Source organism: Chiloscyllium punctatum, chromosome 16 (genome assembly GCF_047496795.1).
Source record: "Chiloscyllium punctatum isolate Juve2018m chromosome 16, sChiPun1.3, whole genome shotgun sequence".
NCBI lineage: Eukaryota > Metazoa > Chordata > Chondrichthyes > Orectolobiformes > Hemiscylliidae > Chiloscyllium > Chiloscyllium punctatum.
The window spans coordinates 87783092-87804178 of NC_092754.1; positions in this window are offsets into that span (position 1 = coordinate 87783092).

A 21087-nucleotide genomic window follows, 5' to 3' on the forward strand; every position below is an offset into this window, starting at 1 on the left:
TATTCTTGACCCTCTGACTAAAAGGAACAGCTGCTGTCTCTCCACCCTGTCCATGTCCCTCATAATCTTATCCTCCTGAATCATGGACCCTTCAGCTTTCTCTGCTCCAAAGTAAACAACCCGAGCTTATCCAGCTTCTCTCCATCGCTGATGTACTGCATCCCAGGCAGCATCCTGGTGAATCAGCTCTGCACCCTCTCCAGTACAATCTCATCCTTCCAGGAATGTGACTCCCAGAGCTACATACAGTACTCCATTTTGGCCGAACCAAAGCCCTGTATTGCTCTTATAATTTACGCCCTGATTAGGAAACGCTACACCCAAGGCCCAATTCTTAACTCGTCCATTAACCTGTCCAGTCACATTCAAGGATGTGTGGGGAAGCATAATCTGAGCTTCCCAATTTGCTGCCATTCATTGAGTCCTCCTCTGCCTGGTTCCATCTCCCAAAGGGCATCACCTCATATTTATCAGGGTTACATTCCATCTGCCATTGATCTGCTCATCTGACCGATCATCTGCATCCTCCTGTAACTTAAGGCCTTCCTCCTCACTGCGAACCAACTGGTCAATCTTCACATCAAACATACACTTATTTGTCGCACCTCCCCAACTCTCCACCTAGCCCCCTCCGCATTCACATTTGTTTTTTTATTATGAATATCACAAACAATAAGGGACACAGCACTGATCCCTGTGGTACACCAGGGGACACTGGTCTCCAGTCGCTCAAACAGCCTTCTCCCACCACCCTCTGCCTGCTGCCACTAAGACAATTCTCCTTGTAACCTGTCCAGGTATCCTTCATATTGTTAGATTTTACATTATTTCTCAGTATCCCAGCTGGAAATTTGTCAAAGGCCTTCCTACAAAACTAAACAATTGACCTCCTCAAACTAATTCAATCAAATCCATTAGATGCGTCTTCCTTCTGATAAAGTCATGATAATTATCCCTGATCAAACCTTGTGACTCTGATTGGAGTTCAATTTTCTCCTTCTCTATTTTCTCCAGTAGTTTCTCTAACAGTGATCTAAGACTCGTTCGTCTATAGTCACCTGAACTATCTCTCCCACTCTTACTGTGAAGTGTAATCGTATTAGCAGTCCTCCAGTTCTCTGGCACCTCCCCTATGGTCAGATTCTAATTAAAATATTCAGTCAGGGTCTTTCCCCCCTTGACCCCAACAGCCTCCTGTGTTACAACTCATTCAGACATGGAGATTGGTCCAAATTTATACAGAGCAAAGCCTCAAATCCCTGCTCGTATTTTACATCAATCTGTTCAAGAGTTTTCCAGTCCATCTTTTTGAATTCTGTACCTGCATCCTCCTTCTCCTAAGTAAAATAGATGTGAAGGTCTCATGTTACAATCCATCAATGTTCTCCAGCTTGACACACAGATTGTCCCTTTGCTTTCTAATGGACACTAACTGTTTGTTGATTATTCTGTTCTACTTGTTCGTGGAGAATTTTGTGGGATTCTCACAGGTCTCACCTACTTGTACTTCCTCATGTCCCTCTGTTATTCAGTCGTTTCGATGTTCCTAAGATTCACTACAATCACCTCTCATGTTTCGAAACTCGAGATTCCAGGCTGAGTTACCCCGTCAGACAATCTTGCCAACTTAGGGGTTAATTTGGAGAATACCTTTTGCAGTTCCTCTGTAGTCAGTATATTCTTTCTTAGATTGGGACTCCGAACGATACACAATAGTCTAAGTTTAGTCTCACAAACGCTCGATGCAACTGGTCCACGACATCCTCTATCTTCCAATTACATTCACGTGAATGTAAGCCTAATTTTTACTTTCCCATTTGCATATGTTCTTCCTAATACCTCTCGATTTATCTTTTCTTATGAGCTTAGTGTGTGAGTTCTTTAAAAAAAATCTCATGAATATCCAACTATACATTATCCATTGGTTCTTCATTGCCTATGTACACAAGAAGTATCTTCAAACCATTCCAAAAATATGTTTGCCACTTCTGGTTTTCGTTTCATCGGTACATTCTCACACTCCCCAGTTATGTTATAATCTTCTAAATATCTAGTAGCATGTTCTTTGTAATCGAGTCCAACAGACACCCGACCGCGGATGACAAGATAACTGGTCTGTAGTTCACCACTCTCTATCTTCATCCTTTCCTAAACTGTTGGATAATATTTATAACCTTTGCCTTATTCAATGAAGAAAGGGTGTTGTTATATTAGAAGCAGCTCAGAGATGATTCCTGCAATGAAGGTGCTAGCTTATAACGAAAGGATGATCAGGTTGACCCAGTAGCCATTGGAGTTTACATAAATTAAAGATTGTCCTATTTCAACATAGATGACAAAAGGTGTCAACAAGTGAAGTGAATTACACAGATAATGGAGGAATCCATTCCGTTCTCCAGCCTGTTACAAAGGAACAACAGGAGGATATTCAGGCCTTCGACCCTGTTACACCAAAAGAGGACGAAGCTATTCAGCCCCTGGAGCCTGATATACATTTACAGAAGGAGGATAATCAGCCACACGAGCCTATAACAGTAGGCCATGCTGCACCAGTATCCTGTTAAACAGCAACAGGATCAGTCCATTCATCATCCTCAAGTCTGTAACATAGGAACAGGAAGAGGTCACACTGTGACTGGAGATTGTTACACTGGGATAATAGGAGGCCATTCAGACTCACCGAGCCGATTTCAAGGGAGTTGGATAAGGATAAAAAAAGTCATCTGACACTTCTTTCATGAGGAAGGAAGAGGTAATTCAGACACATGTCTTTTGTCTGGGAACAAGAGAAGACCAATCACTCCCTCGGTCCCATCTCCGGGATACATGAGGATATCGTTCTGTGTCTCCACCTGTTATGGAGAAGTACGAGAAGACCCATCAGCCCCTCAAAATGTTACACAGCAACGGGAGGATTCCATAATCCCTCAACCCCCTAAATCATCATTGATAGGTCATTCTGGCCTTGGAGACGACAACATGGGAATACCAGAAAGACGTCACCCCATCGATTTTGTACACCAGCAGAATGATTAGTCCTGTCAGCCACACATGCCTCAAACAGCAATTGGAGCAGATCTCTTAAAACCTTTTGCCCATTAAACTGGAATTCAAAGAAAACGTAAACGTTTTTGAAAGGGAAGAGATTATAATAACTGTGTACATTTGGGCGGAAAACGTAACGATAAACTATTGTAATTTAATACAATTATTAGAATCCATTGTTGAGGACATTTGCAAAGTTAAACCACTATCCATTGTAGTCAACGTGATTTTACAAAAGATAAATCAGGTTTGAAGTGTTTGATTGAGTTACTTAAAGATGTGACAAGCAAGGTAGATAGTAGAATTCCTGGATATGGAATGTATCTGGTCTTCCTGAAGGCTTTGGATATGTTGCTTCTCCAAAGAGTAAGTGGTAAGATCAGACAACATGGCTTTAGGAGTAATTTATTAGCTCGGATGGAGGATTGGTTAACCAACAAAATGGAGTCAGATGGAATAAATTTCTTTTGGCAAATGCAATTTGTGGGGTGCCATTGATTTCAGTTCTCATTTGCGGTCGATGGTATTACTGTACTCGGTTGACGGGATAGAAAATACGATACCACATTTTCAGAAGACACTAACATCGGTGGGAAATTCCTTCGGAATGATGATGCAAGAGATTTTAAAACTATATGGACAGGTTGGTGAATGGGCCAACTTTGGGCAAGGAAAATTAAAGTGAATAAATATGGGGCTATTCAAGTTGGCCAGTATAATAGAAACACAAATTATTACCTAAATGGAGAGAAAGTTCAAAGTGTTTAGGTGCAGAGGGATCTGGGTGTCTGCTTGCATATCACAGTAAACCTGCCTGCAGGTACTGCTAGTAATGAGAAACTCAAGCATAATTTCAGTGTTTATTTATAAAAGGATAGAGTAGAAAGGTAGGGAGTGTTGGTGTAGCGATGCAAGGCATTAATGAGGCTGCAACTGGAGTACAGTTTGGGGGTCCTGCAGAATGAGGTATTTGCATTGGAGGCAATTCAGAAGAGCTTCATTAGATTTATTCCATATTTGAAGTGTTTGTCTTATGAAGAGAAAATGAGCAGTTCAGGCCTATACTCTCGAGTTTATAAGAATAAAAGGCGATCTCATTGAGGTCTGTAAAATGCTAAAAGTGATTGAAAGTGTAGATGTGGAGTGGATTGTCTTCCCTGTGGCACAATCTACAACAAGAGACAAGAGTTTTAGAATGGAGAGATGGCAGGAAAGTGGAACAGAGGCCGCGATGACATCAGCCATGATTGTATTCAATGACAGAGCAGGTTCGAGGGGTCGGATTCCTCACAGATGCTGCTTGTTCTTGTTCAACCCTTCGACGGTGTTGCACACGAATGGGGGAGGCCTGAGTATCATACCAGAAGCAGGCACTCAGGATAGATCAGTCACAATCAGTTAGAGAGAATGTAACCAGTAGGGTCACACAGTGACCAGCAGTGGGTCCTCAACTACTTACAATCTATGTTAATAACCAGGAGGATGGAACAGATACACAGATGCTGAGTTTGGTGATGTCGCTGGTGATAAGCAAGAGATTAAATTATGAAGAGAGGGTGGAGGGTCTACAGATAGATTCAGAGAGGTAAAGGCAATAGATAATAGCTTTGCAGGTGGAATTTAACATGATATAACCTGTCATTCCATTTACAGGAATAATGGAAGGCCGTATGTTACTGAAATGGAGAGGGATTACAGGGATTAATGATACTGTTTACAAGGGGGTTCACTTTGATCCGTTCAGACATGGGAGGTTTTGCTTCATTCCTGATTGTCTGCTCCTTCACGCTCCAAGTGACCCCATTGCTCTCCGTACACATCGTGTACTTTGATGTGGTTGTTTGGCGGTGGGGATGGTATTTTGAAACGTGCATCAAACCTTTATCCAAGATGTATTCATTTCTTTCTACGTGTACACCCGATGACGATGGGAATGGCTGACTGCTTCTGAATAAAGAGGCCGTGACTGCTGCCAGGACAGTGGGTATTCACCAACATGATGTATTATGCATGGGCACGCTGCAACATTAATAGAGAGAGAGCTCCTTCAGTTCCTCTACCTCTCCCCATTCACATGGGTACTTCGCAGATGCCATGTACACCATCGGGAATCCCACAAAACTGGATACACCCGGCAGCTCCCTGCTGTGGGAGAAACAATGTATTGCCCTCATCCACTATATATATCCTCCATCACCGAATGGTGACATTGATGTTGAGACACTGGGAGATGATGGATATGTCACCCAGTCCTGCCTGGAAAGTTCTGGATCATAGAAGCTGAATGAAACTGTGACCTGAACAGCCACTGGCAGCACCATCCGCCCCCTGGTGTGAAGCTGCAGGTCATGTTGAAGGAGGTGACACCGCTCTGTGACCAGCTCCTTGTTCAGTCAGGGTCCCCTCACTCTCTGATCCTGTGTTAAGTGGAGCTTGGGAAGCTCTTCCTGGAAAACCCGGGGTGGGTCCAGCTGATCCTTTTCCCCACACACACTCACTCCGTGGTTTCAGAGCTTCCCCTCTCTGCAGCCTCTGCTCCATTTGTTGTTCATGTTACAGACCCAGATGCTGTAACTACAATCCCATGCTCCATCCAGGGTTGGGGCACCAAATCCTCAGGTCTTCCTGAACGTCTGAGGCAACTCACAGCACAACCTCCAGCAAACCATCCCCAGCCACTCCACTAACTTTCCAATAACAGGAGTCAGTCATAAACCCCTCGGCTACAAGTGTTGTGGACCAGATCAGATCCCCCCAGAATGTTTTAAGAAGGCCGTTTAGACCCTATCCTTATTTTAAACATATATGTGAAGTGTGCGTTCCAGATACGTTGTGACTGGTCAAACCTCACAACATTAAGTCAAATACAATCTATTCAAATGCTTTTTTTAAAATCCAACCGAAGAAAAGAATATTTTGGGACAGCTTAGATGTTGAAACACTTAAACAATAGATACTGCCCCTTCTTGGTATAGACCACTTGGCACAAAGATATAGTCAAATACAGATCCTACATGCCATTTTCTGATCCTGGAGATATCAGCATCAACAGAGATCTCAGAGAGAAAAGCAGCTGAGGATCATGTATTGATACTTCCAACCCTTCGAGGATCCCCAACAGTTTCTGAATGCTGCAGCTAAAAACAAAACGAGGAAACCTGGTTTGGGAGAGCTGGCCACTGCCCTTCGATTGTTACCACCATTTAATGAAACCGAAAAGCCTCCTCAGTTATTTACTTAAACTGTGTTCAGACAGCAGTTCTGCACCTCTCCCTTTATAACCTCCCTTCAAAAACAACCTAAGAGGACATAACCTCTTTACAGTGATAGTAAACTCACAACTCACCTTTAATAAAGTGATCCATCAATGTAGAAAGATGGATTAATTTTAGACCTGCTAACCTTCCTCTATTAGTTGACTGCAATGCATATATATTACGTTGACACTGAGCACACAAATGTTCACAACTAGGTTCGATTTCAGTCATTTTACGCCTGCCAGAGAATGCCTTTGTCTTTCTTCATCCAAGTCTCCACCACGTATCAAATCTTAGGTTTCTCCCCCTATCAACCGTATAATTTCAAATTGAATTGCAGCAATTAGAAGCTCAATCGAAACGGACTGGTATTATTCTCCCCAAACTTCTTCAAAAACTTGAAGGGGTCACGATCAGTGATAAAGATTTATTTCAGGTATGTTATTGGCAATGTAAATGCTGGAATGTTGTAATGCAAACACCAAGCTCAAGGCCTCCTTCCCCATTGTGGAATAAATCTGTTGATGTTTCCACTGGACACTCCAATCACACGTTACATAATGGAGCACTTCTCATCCCTCCAATACTCCCTCTGAATGTCATAGCTCCTCATGTCTCAGCATAAAAGAGTGACATGCTTCTGTTCCTCTTAATGCTGTAACCCATTTACCTGCTACTCCTGGTCTATGCCAATTAATCTTAATCTCACAGGGATATGTTTTAAGAAGATCTCGCATATTCTTCTCAATTCATCACAGAACCCAGACTTTGTTTTCTGAACCAAATCATTATCATCAGCCATTTCAGCTTCTAATCTTGTCATTTTAACTCTTTGCTCTTCCACACGAGTTCTCACGACTGCAGGAAGTGAATTATTGAACTTCTCCAAAATAAGAATCTCTCTAACAGTGCTATAGTTTTGTTCTGTTTTTAATACCCTTCCCAACTTTTCAAAATTACTTTGTTTGATTCTTTCAAACTCAATGTACGTTTAACCAGGGATACTATTTTAGATTGCTGTAATGCTGTATGTCAGCTTCTGGCACAAGCTCATATGCACTTCAGATGGCTTTCTTCACCGCCTCCTCCTCCTCAGATACCTCCCCCAATAGGGATGCAAATACCTATCCGCTTTGTTTGAATCAACTAAATCCACATGGTCACTGGGTAATGCATTTGTTTAACCACTTTCTCAAATGAAATTAAAAAGGCTCCCCTATTCTTCTAATAAAATTAACATAATGCCTGAGTTTATTTAAACAGATCCCCATCAGGCATTTGGCTACTATGGGGTTGCTCATCCTCACTATCCTCCTTATCCAGCCTACCGTCTACCTTCATCTCGACCCTATATGTCAACTTTCCTCCCTAATTACTAACTTTTGATGTTGAAACTGTCTGTTTTTCTTCTCTATTTTATCTCTTTCTTCTTCATTTCCTTTTCTTTTATTTCTACCTTTCATTATAATTCAAACTGTTTCAATTCCTTCTCATGTTCAAGGCGCCTCATTTGAAATTGAATTCTAGCCATTTCCAAAGATTCTGATGTCGTTTCCACCAAATGTAATTGGCAAGGTCTAGCTGTAATTATCTCTCATTTTCTCACAGACAAACCCCACCCCAACTCCAGCTTGTCTGCCAATTCCGACAGCTTTGCCTGCATTATCTTTTGTAAGATCCCCAACTTCATTTCTTCCACACCCAGAGAACTCTTAATGACTGAAATAATCTTTATACACAAGACACTGTTTAAACCATCCGAATTCAACTTCCGGAACCAAAGACATGAACAATTACCATACGCGACCTTTGAACCCAATGGTGCATACTCTCCAGTGTCTGCATGAGCTTATTCTGGATGCTCTGGTTTCCTCCCACAACCCAAAGATGTGCATGTCAGGTGAATTGATCATGGTTAGTTATTCATAGTTTCCAGGGATATGTGGGTTAGGTGTCTTAGTCGGGGTAAATGTGTAATAATAAGGTAGAGGAATGGGTCTGGGTAGGTTACTCCTCGGAGGGTTGGTGTGGACTTGTTGGGTCGAATGGCCTGTTTGCACACTGTAAGGTTTGTAATTCTGAACACAATTTGGTATTATCAATTTAGAACCAGACAAGAGTCCCCAGTTTGTTATAGACTAACCAGACTGCCTCAAACTATTTTAAGAAGGTAGCTTGGATGCCAACCTTTCCTTATTTTAAAGGAAGATGTGAAGTTGGAGTTTCCGATGTGATGCTACTAGTCAAACCACTTACCACTAAGCAAAACACAACATACTTAAAGACTCTAATGAAAATGCATACAAAATGAAGAGGAATTTAGAATGATTTAACTATTGGAAACCATAACCAAATAATGGATGCAGTACCTCCTACAAATGAACTGTTCCAATATACAAACATCCCATAAACACATCCCTTGGAAAAATGGAACATTCAGACATACATTCTTGCATACAGTTCTCCAATCCAGGAGGAATCAACATCAGGTTAGGTTTCAGAGAGAGTAGCAGGTACTAGGCTGTTGTTACTGCTATTTATTATAAACCCTAAAAGCGTCATAAGTCATTTACTTGAGTCGTTTTCAATAGGCAGTTTGGCCTTTAAGATCTCTTATTTAAAGAAAGGTGAAAATAATCTTTTTTTAAAAAGTGACAGCATTGTCACACACTTTAGATCCCTGGCCCTTTACTTGAGGGGCTTCCTCGAACGGAAGATCACCTGAGAGGGTCAAATACAGACATTCAGACCAAGTTACAAGGATGTGTCTCATAACTTCTGAAACATCCCTCTCCATGGACCATCACATGGGACATGCCGGGAAGTGAACGACAGCCTGACACACACCATTTCCCTGTGTCTGAGCTTCACAATGCCAGCACTCGATTCACTAGAGAGCCATAAACAAAGGCCAGAGAAAGATACAGAGGGACAGAGAGATTCACATTAAAGACAGAAAGAGACAGTTAATTAACTGAAAAGATGTTGTGGAAATATGGGGAAAAAGACAGGGCAGTGGGTCTAACTGGAGAAGTGAGATCTTCGAGAGTAAACTCACAATAATGAGAACATTGAATAAAGGCATTGTCAGATCAGCTGGAATGGTTTGTTACATCAAATTCTGAATCTGCTTGACAGAACACCACAAACAACATAAACTGGGACAAGATGACAGCCAAGCATGGAGAGCTGTGCAGACCATGCTCGTGTGTTACTCAGTAAACTGCACTATCTGCCCAGCATAGAGAGTATTGCAAACTTTACTTATGATATGCTAACTATACTCGCATCAGATTTCTACAATGTCGACAATGAGAAGATTTGCTGTGTGTGTTCATCAGAAATGGAGAGAGAGTGCATGTGTGTGCGCGATTGGCGTGGTTGAATGCGAAACTCATTGTTTGAGAAGGAACGCACGTGGAGGAAATTATTTTAAATATGAACTACTGGCAGGCTTTTTGAAAATCGACAGAGAGAGAACGAGAGAAGTTTCATGGACAGATGAGATAAAGTATTTGAGAATGTCAAAATAAAGGCATTGCCAGACACAATAGCAATATACATCGGCGTGCACATGAATGACTGATGATGGGAGTTTGGTGAGAGTTCGAATCATATTTGCTTCGGCAGGTTTGAAGCCGGGAGTGTCAGCAGCAGATTATTGGCTGCATTAAGACGGTATTTCATAGCTCAAGGTTCAAACAGCAGATGGACTAAACCAGTGATATATATTCTGGAGTGGTGAGTACTTCAAGTTAGAAATGGTCAGGGATTGGTGTCAGGAATCAGCCCATGGTCAAAGGGATCACCCACAGTTGTGACTTGTCTGCTTCAGCAACAGATATTGGTCAGGGATGAGATGCAAACTGTGGATGGAAGTGGAGTTTGTAACCACAGCAGTAGAGAGTGACCTTCCTGCTCTTAATATTTAAATAACAAAGGCAATGATACAATAGATTGTCGTTCACCGCTGAAACTGAGTATGTCAACGTAGAGAGTAACACTGCCAGCTCAGAGAGGGATCCAGTAATTGAACACATTCATTGTTGTAGTTAGTAATGGTCTGTAGAGTAAATATCTGGATTGAGAGTTTCAACAGGAAAATAATAGTGACGATAAATATAGACTATATAAAAGAACAGTAATACAGTCATAACGGGTTTATAGAACAACAAAATCTGGACAGTGACACTTACCAGGAACATCAACAATAGCCAGGAAAGAATAATCAAAATATTGAATAATAGATCCGCGATGATAATGGCCACCAATAAAATGCAGAAGCATGCCAAACATAATTGGATAAAATTCTGTCTATTGTTGGAACATGCCAGTCTAATGTTCCCAGATTCGGATACATTTTTGGAACATGCCTGTCTAATGTTCTCAGATTCTGATCCATTGTTGGAACATTCCAGTCTAATGTTCTCAGATTCTGATCCATTGTTGGAACATTCCAGTCCAATGTTCTCAGATTCGGATCCATTGTTGGAACATTCCAGTCTAATGTTCTCAGATTCTGATCCATTGCTGGAACATTCCAGTCTAATGTTGTCAGATTCTGATCTCTCCTCCCCCTCTCTCTGGTGATCCTTGTCAGTGCTGTCAGTGATGCTCCCGCTCATGTTATGGGATAACACATTGAACGGCGCCCAGTTTTCATTAAAAGATGGAAACCCTCAACTGGGATAATTAGAATCCATGGAGATTGGCACTAATCACAGTCACTGAACAAACACTGGGAAACTGAGCAAAGGCTACGACAACGGATGAATGGGCACTGCACAACAATCAACAGACAAGAGTGTTCCCTCTCAGTTGGGGAACACTTCATTTTCCAGGACATTCAACCTCCGACCTTCTGGTGGATGGACTTCGGGACAGGCAGCAGTGACCAGTGGCCGAGCAGAGGCTGATAGCGAATTTCGGTACCCATAGGGAGGGCCTCAACCAGGACCTTGGGTTCATGTCACATTACAGGTGACCATCATTGCACTATATATATATATATATACACACACACACACACACACACACACACACACACACACACACACACACACACCCAGGCACTCCTATACACCCACATACATACGGACACACATGTACACAGACACTCACACACACACTTACAGACACCCACACTCTCATAGGCATCCGATCAGAGACTTAGACCACTCTACACACATGCACACACATACACACTCTCTCTCACTGATACTCAACTCCCCCCACCCCAGACACGCACACACTCCCACACTCACATGCACCCCTTCAGACTTAAGACACTCTACATCACTATACACACAATTATACTCCCTCAACTCACAACCTCCAACCAAGACAAACCCACACACAAACAGACAAAGACCCACATGCACACATATATTTTGTGAGGTGAATTCGTACTTGCAGAGTTACATTGTACTTTGCTCAAAAACTGCATTAATTCATGTAAACCGCTGAGCTCAAAAACTGCATGAATTCATGTAAAACTCTGTTATCTCAACTTTCAGATTAGAATCAATCTAAGCATCATGGTATAGACAGAGAACACAGGGGGCGAACACCTTCAACATATTGTCTCGCTATCACTCATTGTTACAGCTAACCTGAGAATGCAACTTTAAAAGAAAAAGATTTTGTGATTTACACATGAAAGAAATTAAACTCGAACAGATGTAAGACTCAACAGACAATCAAAGTATTTTTCAATGTCTAATTTCTGTTACATCACACTGGTAAATTTTGGTATAAATTCTGTGCCTTAGAAGTGTGTCCTCCACAATCACCTGATGAAGGAGCGTCGCTTCGAAAGCTAATGTGCTTCCAATTAAACCTGTTGGACTATAACCTGGTGTTATGTGATTTTTAACTTTGTACACCCCAGGCCAACACCAGCATCTCCAAATCATGACTGAACAAACAGGCTCAGTTAACCAGATCCACACATCATTTTTCATAATCACTACAAAAGGGAACATTAACTGGGTTTGGAAGGAATGGATGAGGGTTGCTGAGGGATGGACCAAAAATCTTTAAATCTTTTAAATTATTTTAACTTGTATATAAAAGTGTTAACAGGACACTACAGGGGTCTATATATGTTCCCCTCTGTTTATGAAAGTAGGCAATTATATATTAACAGATCGGTTGCATAAAAAGAAATTGGGTGGGCAAGTTTCTAGATACCTTAACCCAAAGTATAATACTTATTGACCAGTGTGAGGCTCCTCCTGGTTTTAAGTGCCCTGTTATCAAATCCTTTCATAACCTTGCGACAGAGCATTGAGATTGCTGCTCAGCAGCTGGCCGAAGCAATTCTGTGCCTATGGGCCTCTTACAGTGGGATAAGAGAATGCCATTCAGCCCATATTAGTCTGTTGCTACTTGAAAAGGTGGAAATCTAGAATATTGGCACATTTTGCCAACAGAATCGTTCAAAACGAAGAGAGGTGTCGCTGTTGCTCTATGAAGTGCTACTGAGAGGGCACCTGGAATACATTGTGTTGTTTGTGTTTCTGGAAAGGGATGGACCTCCATCAGATACAGTTTAACAGCTGCTTGTAATCCACGGGTTGCTGTGTCATTTAATGTTTCGGGTCTGTTACAAAAGGACAGGAGGAGGCCATTCAGCGTTTCCAGTCTATTAGAGAGGGCCACGAGGCGCCCATTCAGCCTCTCGAACCTATTACAGAGGGGCAGGAAGTGTTTATTTAACTTCCAAGTCTGATACACATAAACATTAGTTTTAAATTAGTTTTGGAATAGGAAAGACCTGATGTAAACATTAAAGTCCTAACTTTGAACAAGGCCAATTTTGAAAGTGTTAGGCAAGCCCTGTGAAAGGCTGATTGGAATGCCCTATTCACAGGTAAAGGGATGGTTGGAAAATGCAAGACCATCAAAACGTCTTCCAGAGAGTCCAGAGCCAACATGTTCCCATTAGTGAGAGGGGCAAGGCTGGTGGGTGCAGGGAGTGCTGGATGGCTAGATATATTGATGCTCTGATCAAGATAAGGGAGGAGGCATATGTCAGATAAACAGAGCTGAGATGAAGTGAATCCAGAGAGGAGTATAAGGGCAGTAAGTGTATAGTCAATGGGGAAATCGGGCCAGAAAAATATGGACATGAGATGGCTTTAGAAATAGGGTTAACGAGGCATTGAAGAAATTCTACAAATCCTTTAATGTTAAAAGATTAACTAGGGAGAGAATAGGGTGCCTTAAAGATCAGTAAGGCTACCTATGTTTGGAACCACAGGAAATTGGAGCGATACTAAACAAGTATTACTCCTCAGAATTTAATATGGAGGAGGTTACAACAGCAAGGGAATGAAGAAATATAGAGTGATACCTTGAAAAGTGTTCATATTACAAGGAGGTGTTGGACATTTTAAAACACAAAGGTGATCAAATCCCTGGGACGTGAGCAGTTTCATCCCAGATGTTTGTGGGAAGCGAGGAAAGAGATTGCTCAGCATTTTGCAGACACATTTGTAGCATTGATTTCCACAGGTGAGGTGTCAAAAGACTGGAGGGCTGATAACATGGTATTTAAGAAAACATGGTATACCGGTTAGCAACGTAAAACTGCCTGGAATCCAGGGAGAGCTCGCCATTTAGATCCAAAATGTTCTTGAATATTGGAGTCAGGGCGTGACAATTATATTTGTTCATTAAACTTGGAGACCTGTCACTAATGGCGTGCCACAAAGTTCAATAGTGGGTCCACTGCCTTTTGTCACTTATACAAATCATTTGCACTTGAGTATATGAAGTATGGTCAGTAAGTTTGTAGATGATACCAAATTGGTTGGTGTAGTCGACAGTGAAGACTATCTCTCAGATTATAATGGGACTATGCTTCGGTGAACCGAGGAGTGACAGATGGAGTTTATTTTAGTTAAATGTGAGGTGTTGCATTTTGGAAAGACAAATCAAGGCAAGTCATATAGTTAGGTTCCTGTCGAAAGCTGCCAATCAAGGAGAACTCCATAGAAAGTATCGAATCCCTGCATTGAGGAAACAGGCTATTCGACCCATTGAGGCCACACCCAACCTCTAAACGGTATCCCACTGGACAAACCCCTACCCTATCCCTCTAAGTCTGCATTTTCCATGGCTAATCCACCTAGCCTACATATCCCTGGGTACATTATTCAATTTAGCAAGGCCAATCTGCCCTTATCTGTATATCTTTGTACTGTGGATGGAAAACATAACATCCGGAGGAAACTCATGCAGACACGGGGAGAATGTGCAAACTCCACACAGGCAGTCATTCAAGGATGGAGTTAAACCCAGATCGCTATGCTCTGAAGCAGCAATGCTAGTCACTGAGCGACTGTGTCACCTTGTGGTGTAGGTTCTCTGTTCCTTGAAAGTGCCGTCACAGGTAGACAGCGCAGTGAAGAAGGTGCTGGTGATTTTCCCTTTATTGGTCCGTGCTTTGAGTCTAAGCGTTTGCATGATATGTTGCATCTGTACAGGACAAGGTTTGGCCACTTTTGTAATATTGCCTTTAATTCTGGTCACCCTGCTGTCGGAAAGATGTTGTCATACTTGGAAGGGAACAGAAGAGATTTAAAAGAATGTTGCAGGTGTTGGATGGTTAGAGTTACTGGGAGAGTTTGAATAGGCTGGGACTATTTTCCAGTGTTGAGGCTGAGGGGTGAACTTAAAGAGGTTTCAAAATCATGAGGGGCAAAGATAAGACAAACAGTCAACGTATTTCACCCAGGATAGGCGAGTCCAAAATTAGAAGACAAAGATTTAAGGTGAGCAGGAAAGATGTAAAAAGGGACATGAGGGACAACATTTTCACAAAGAGACTGCTGTATGTATGGATTGAATAGACAAAAGAAGTGGTGGAGGCAGGTACAGTTACACCATTTAAAAGGCATTTGGATGGATACATGCATGGGAAGGGTTTAGAGGGAGATGGGCCAAGTGCTGGCAAGGGGGACGAGATTTATTTAGGATGTTTGGTCGGTATGGGCGATCAGACTGGAAGATCTTTTTCAGTGCTGTACATGTCTGAGACTCTATTGCCTCTTGAGTGTATGACACAGGAACAGGAGGAGGCTATTCAGCTTCTGAATTCTGTCAGTCAGCTTGTTTGTTCAATTGCTGAGAGTAAAATACAAAAATACATCATTCAGATTTTAATGGTGTTTTACAGAAACAGGGGAAAGGCTTTTAGTCAAGAGAAGCTGTAAGTAATGTGAAGAGGCCATTCGGGCCCTCAACTCCATTCCACAGGAGCAGCAGGTGAACACAGAGCGATTGGAGCCTGTTACTCAGTAGCAGGAGGGGGACATCTACTTTCGCAAACCTTGGATCAGGAGGCAGTCACTCAGCTGCTCAAGACTGGGACACAGGAACAGGACGCAGTCATTCAACTGCTTGAGACTGGGACACAGGAACAGGAGGGAGTCACTCAGAGCTCAGAACTGGGCCACAGGGAAATCTGGAGGTTCGTGAGGCCCCAGGAACCTATTACGCAAGGACAACAGGAGGTGACTCACTCCCCACCAGCGTAGGACACTGGGAGAGAAGGGGAGTTCGCTTTGAACAAACAGAAATTTATGAATAAGTTGCAATAGTGGTCCACACAATCCTGCCCCACCATTCACTAAGACCACGGCTGATCTGATTGTGATTCCCTCATTCCATTTTACGGAGACTGTCCTCTCTGCAGCCTCTGCTCCGTTTGTTGGTCATGTTGCAGACTCAGATGCTGTAACAACAGTCACCATGACTCATCCAGAGGGATGGGTCTAACCGAATGAGTCATGATTTGAAGTGTCCAATCGCAAGAATGAAAACACAAATTAAAAGTATTGTCAGATGTTTAGTTCTCTCACATTCGCAATCCAACTCACATAACCATCCCATCCATCACATATTCAGGATGGTGCACTGTGTAGATCCGGCTGGTGTTCAGCTGTATGCAACCCAGCAATGTCCAGAGAGAAACACTATGCAGCCCACATCAATGCTTGATCTATAATCCTGGACTAAATGTTCAGTGTGGGGAGCTGTGCAGTCCGCATTGGGTCATTCATATACAAACCCAGGCTGTTGCATTGTTCGGTAACACTGTGTTAGATCACTACCAAGTGTGGGGAAAAATATAACCAATGCAGGAAGTGACAGGATGTGCAGTTCCCATCCATTTACAGCTCCATACTTCCACTGTACCTTGACAAGGGGTGCTGCGAATGTAAAAATCACTGCGAGGAAGAGATGTAAATGGAAGCAATTTAAATACCAATAGCTCTTATTAAGGCGCATATGATTCTAGCATTTAAGGTTGAGATAATATCCAATGAGGTTTTGTGGATGGTGCAAAGAAGTAAGAGGGGGTTGGTGATGTTATAGTGGTCGCACTATAAGCCTCCAAATATTCAATGGGAATTAGAGGAACAAATATTCAGGGAGACTGTCGAGACTTGCAGGAGCAATAGGGTTATCATAATAGGTGATTTTAATTTTCCGAACATAGACGGGGACTTCCAGATGGTTTAGAACTTAGATGGAATGTAATTTGTTAAGTGTGTTCAGGAAAGCTTCCACAAGCAATATATAGAGGTTCCTACTGGGGAAGGGACAAACTCGACACACTCTTGAGAAATAGGGTAGGGTAGGTGACGAGATAAAGTGGGGGGGGGCATTTTGGGAATAGTGACTAGAGCTGCATTAATTTTAAAATAGGTATGGTAGGAACAAAATTTGTCCACAGATTCAAGTTCTAAATTGGGGCAAGGTGTATTTTGTTGAAATTAGACAGCGGATTGCAGGGGATGATTGGAGTGGTTTGTTTCGGGGTCAAAGGATCCGGGCAAGTTGGAGGGCTGCAAAAGTGAGAGATGTTGCTGTATGTTCATGTGAGGATGAAGGGAAAGTGAGGCTGGAAGAGAGAACCCTGGATGACAAGAATATTGAGGCTCTGATAAGAAAAACATTGAGGCGTGGCTCAGGTACAGGCAACTGGGACCAAGGGAATTCCTGGAGGTACACAGAGGATACAGGAGTTCACTGAAGAAGGAAATCAGCAAGGCAAAAAGGGGGTATGAGATAGCCTTGGCTGAATAGATTAGTGCGAATCCAAATTCAGTATAGGAAAGAAAGAGAACAACCAGAGAGTGAATAGGACGCCTTACAATCCAAAATGGGCACGCATGTGAAAAACAACAAGAGATGGGTGTGGTCCTCAATTTCCCCTCTGTGTTTATCATGAAGAAAGACATGAAGACCTGTGACCTTTGAGAGGTTAGTTGTGATATCTTGGTACAGTCAATATCACAGCAGAGGTGCTGTTGGACATATTAGAATGCCTAAAGTCAGACAATCTCTTGGTCCTGACCAGACATACCCAAGAGTACTGCAAGAGGCGAGAGAACACAGTTCATGGGCCAAGGGCCCGGAAGACTGGGCGGTAACAAATGTGCCCTTATTCAAGAATGGCTGCAAAGAAAAGCCTGGGAAATATAGACCAGTAAGCTTCACATATGTTTCGGTAAACCGCTGTAGAATGATCTGACATATAAGATATGCATGCATTTGGAAAGACAGAGTTTGACTTGGAGCAGTCAGCATAACTTTGTGCGTGGCAAATCATGCCTTACAAATTTTGTTAGAGTTTTTGAGGAAGTGTCCAGGAAGGTTGACAAGGGCAGGGTGGTGGACATCGTCTATATGGATTTCAGTAAGGCCTTTGATAAGGTTCCACATGGTAGGCCGCTCTGGAAGGTAGATCGCATGTACTCCATTGTAAACTGGCAAATTGGCGACACAATTGGCTGGACTTTATGAAACAAATGGCTGTGGTGGAGGTATGCTGTCGGACCCGAGGCCTGTGACTAGGGGAGTGCCTCAGTAGTCGGTCCTGGGCCCATTGCTGTTTGTTATCTCCATCAATGAGTTGGACCAGAGTGCAAGGTTAGTAAGTTTTCAGATGACACTAAATTAGGAGACATCATTTACAATGAGGAACATTACCAGTTATTTCAGCAGTACCTTGACCAGCTGGGAAAGTGGGCTGAGAAATAGTAAATGGAGTTTAATTTGATAAGTATGACGTCTTGCATTTTGGAAAGTCAAATCTAGGTTGGAGTTTAATGATGAATGAGAGGCTCTTAAGGAGTGTAATGGAACAAAAGAACGTTGGAGATCAGGTGCACGGTTATCTGAAATTTGATTCACAGATATACAGGACAGTGAAGAAGGCTGTTGGCACACTGGCCTTCATCCGGGCATTGAGTATAGAAATTGGGACGTTATGTTGCAGTTGTACATGATGTTGGTAAGGCTGCAGTTGGAGTATTGTGTTCAATTTTGTTCACCTTGCTCTAGAAAGGATATTATTGAACGAGAAAGAGTGTAGAAGAAATTTACAAAGATGTTTCCTGGGCTAAAGGCTCTAAGTTATAGGCAGTGTTTGGACAGGTTAGAACTTATTTCATTACAGTGTAGGAAACTGAGAGGGTTGTTATAGAAGTATAACTCTTATGAAATCATGAGAGGCGTGCATGGGGTGAATACTTCAAATCTTTTCCTTAGGTTGGGGAATCGAGGACTAGAGGACATCCATTCATGTTTGGAAAGGAAAAAAATATATATAAAAAGGAACCTGAGGGGCAAAAACTTTACTCAGTGTGTGGTACGCATATGGACTGAACTGTCAGTGGAAGTGATTGAGGTGGGTGCAATAACAACATTGAAAAGGCATTTGGAAAAATACACAGATAGGAAAGGATTAGAGGAATACAGTGCAAGGGCAGGGAAATGGGGTGAGTGAGGATGGACATTTTAGTTGGTATGGACCAGCTAGGCCTAAATGAGTATGTCTTGGAGTGGAGGCAGAGTGGTGGAGACTGAGAAAAAATGTCATTGAAGGATATGTTCACAGGTTTCAGAATACTGAAATGAAGACATTTCGATAGTATCATGCAACACGGGTCAGTATTATGAAGAATTATGAGTGAAAGGGATATTGCTGTGAGTTTAGGAGATGGAGAGTTTTGGATGAGCAATTGTTCTGCAGCTTTGTAACTGGGAGTGAGGACAGCAGAGTCTTCACCTCACTGGGCTGAATCTAACAAAAAACGGTCTCAGTGACATTTTCACTCAGTGTGACAGGGGGGTTGTCTGCACGAGGCCGAGCTAGTTTCATGGTGCTATCTTACCAACCTCATCTCATTGACTACCAACCCCACTCCATGGTGTACCTTTCATACAATACCAGCCCGATTCTGTCTTGTGTAAGAACTTTTATTTTGTAATACCTTTTGGAAAATCTCTGGAAAGCTTCATACCTACCAGATCCCCTTTATCAAATCGGCTTGTTACATTCTCAGGCATCTCCAGAAACACTTTGCATGATTTTACAGGGCAAACCCTTTCACAAACCCACACTGACCCTGAATGAAGCATTTCTAAATGTCCATGCTGGCCAAGATCTCCAAATTAAGCTAGTCCCATCTGCTTTCATTTGGCCTCTATGCCTCGAAATGTTTCCTATTCATATGTTTGTCCAAATGAGTTTTAAGTGTTGTAGCTGTACATGCATCTACCACTCTTCCTCTGGCAGCTCATTCCACACCCACACCACCCTCTGTTCCTTTTAAATCTTTCCTCTTTCACCTTAAACTATGCCTACCATGGCTGAACTCCCCCATGTCGTTGGGAAGATCTTGGCTATTCACCCTATCCATATCGCTCATGATTTTAGAAATTTTTACAATGTCACCACCCAACCTCCTGCACTCCATCTGATACTAACTTCAAGAACAAGCACTTAAAGTTAAACACTGCAAATTTGAAACAATATTAAACATGACAGGTTAACGATACTCAGCCCAAACTACATATGGTGATTTGTTTTTCTCCACATTGCAATACTAAGAGAGCATGAAATGCTTACTAGTGCCAGTAAGAAGTCAAACACCTGGATTCCTTTGTCTAACGGGGCGACAATATCGACTGTGAAAACACATCTATGGCCAGATTTATAAAATGCCATATTGTCAACATTCTCCGTCCTGGCCTCTCTATGAACTTGTGTAGTTGTGTCTTCTTTATCTTGTACTCAATAGAGAGAAATCCTTTTTCCCATGCACACCTTAATTTAAACCCCATTTTAAATCATCCACTCGTTCACCAGTGCTAAAAGCCCGTTTATCTTTGCCACACCCTCTTTTCCCTGTCACCCATCCCTCATCTCTGACAAGGAATTAAAAATCCAAGTTTCCAATCCTTTTCAGTTCTGAAGAAGTGTCAACTGGGCTTGAAATGATAACGCTGTTTCTCTGTCTCTGCAGATGAACATAGAACATAGAACAATACAGCACAGAACAGGCCCTTCAGCCCACGATGTTGTGCCGAACATTTGTCGTAGCTGAAGGACCCATCCATGTACCTATCCAATTGCTGCTGAAAGGTCGCCAATTATTCTGACTCTGCCACTCCCACAGGCAGCGCATTCCATGCCCCCACCATCTCTGGGTAAAGAACCTACCCCTGACTTCCCCCCCCCCCATACCTTCCACCTTTAACCTTAAATTTATGTCCCCTTGTAACACTCTGTTGTACCCGGGGGGAAAGTTTTTGAATGTCTATTCTATCTATTCCTCTGGTCATCTTATACATCTCTATCAAGTCACCCCTCATCCTTCGTCGATCCAATGAGAAAAGGCCTAGCACTCTCATCCTATCCTCGTACGACCTATTCTCCATTCCAGGCAACATCCTGGCAAATCTTCTCTGCACCCTCTCCAAA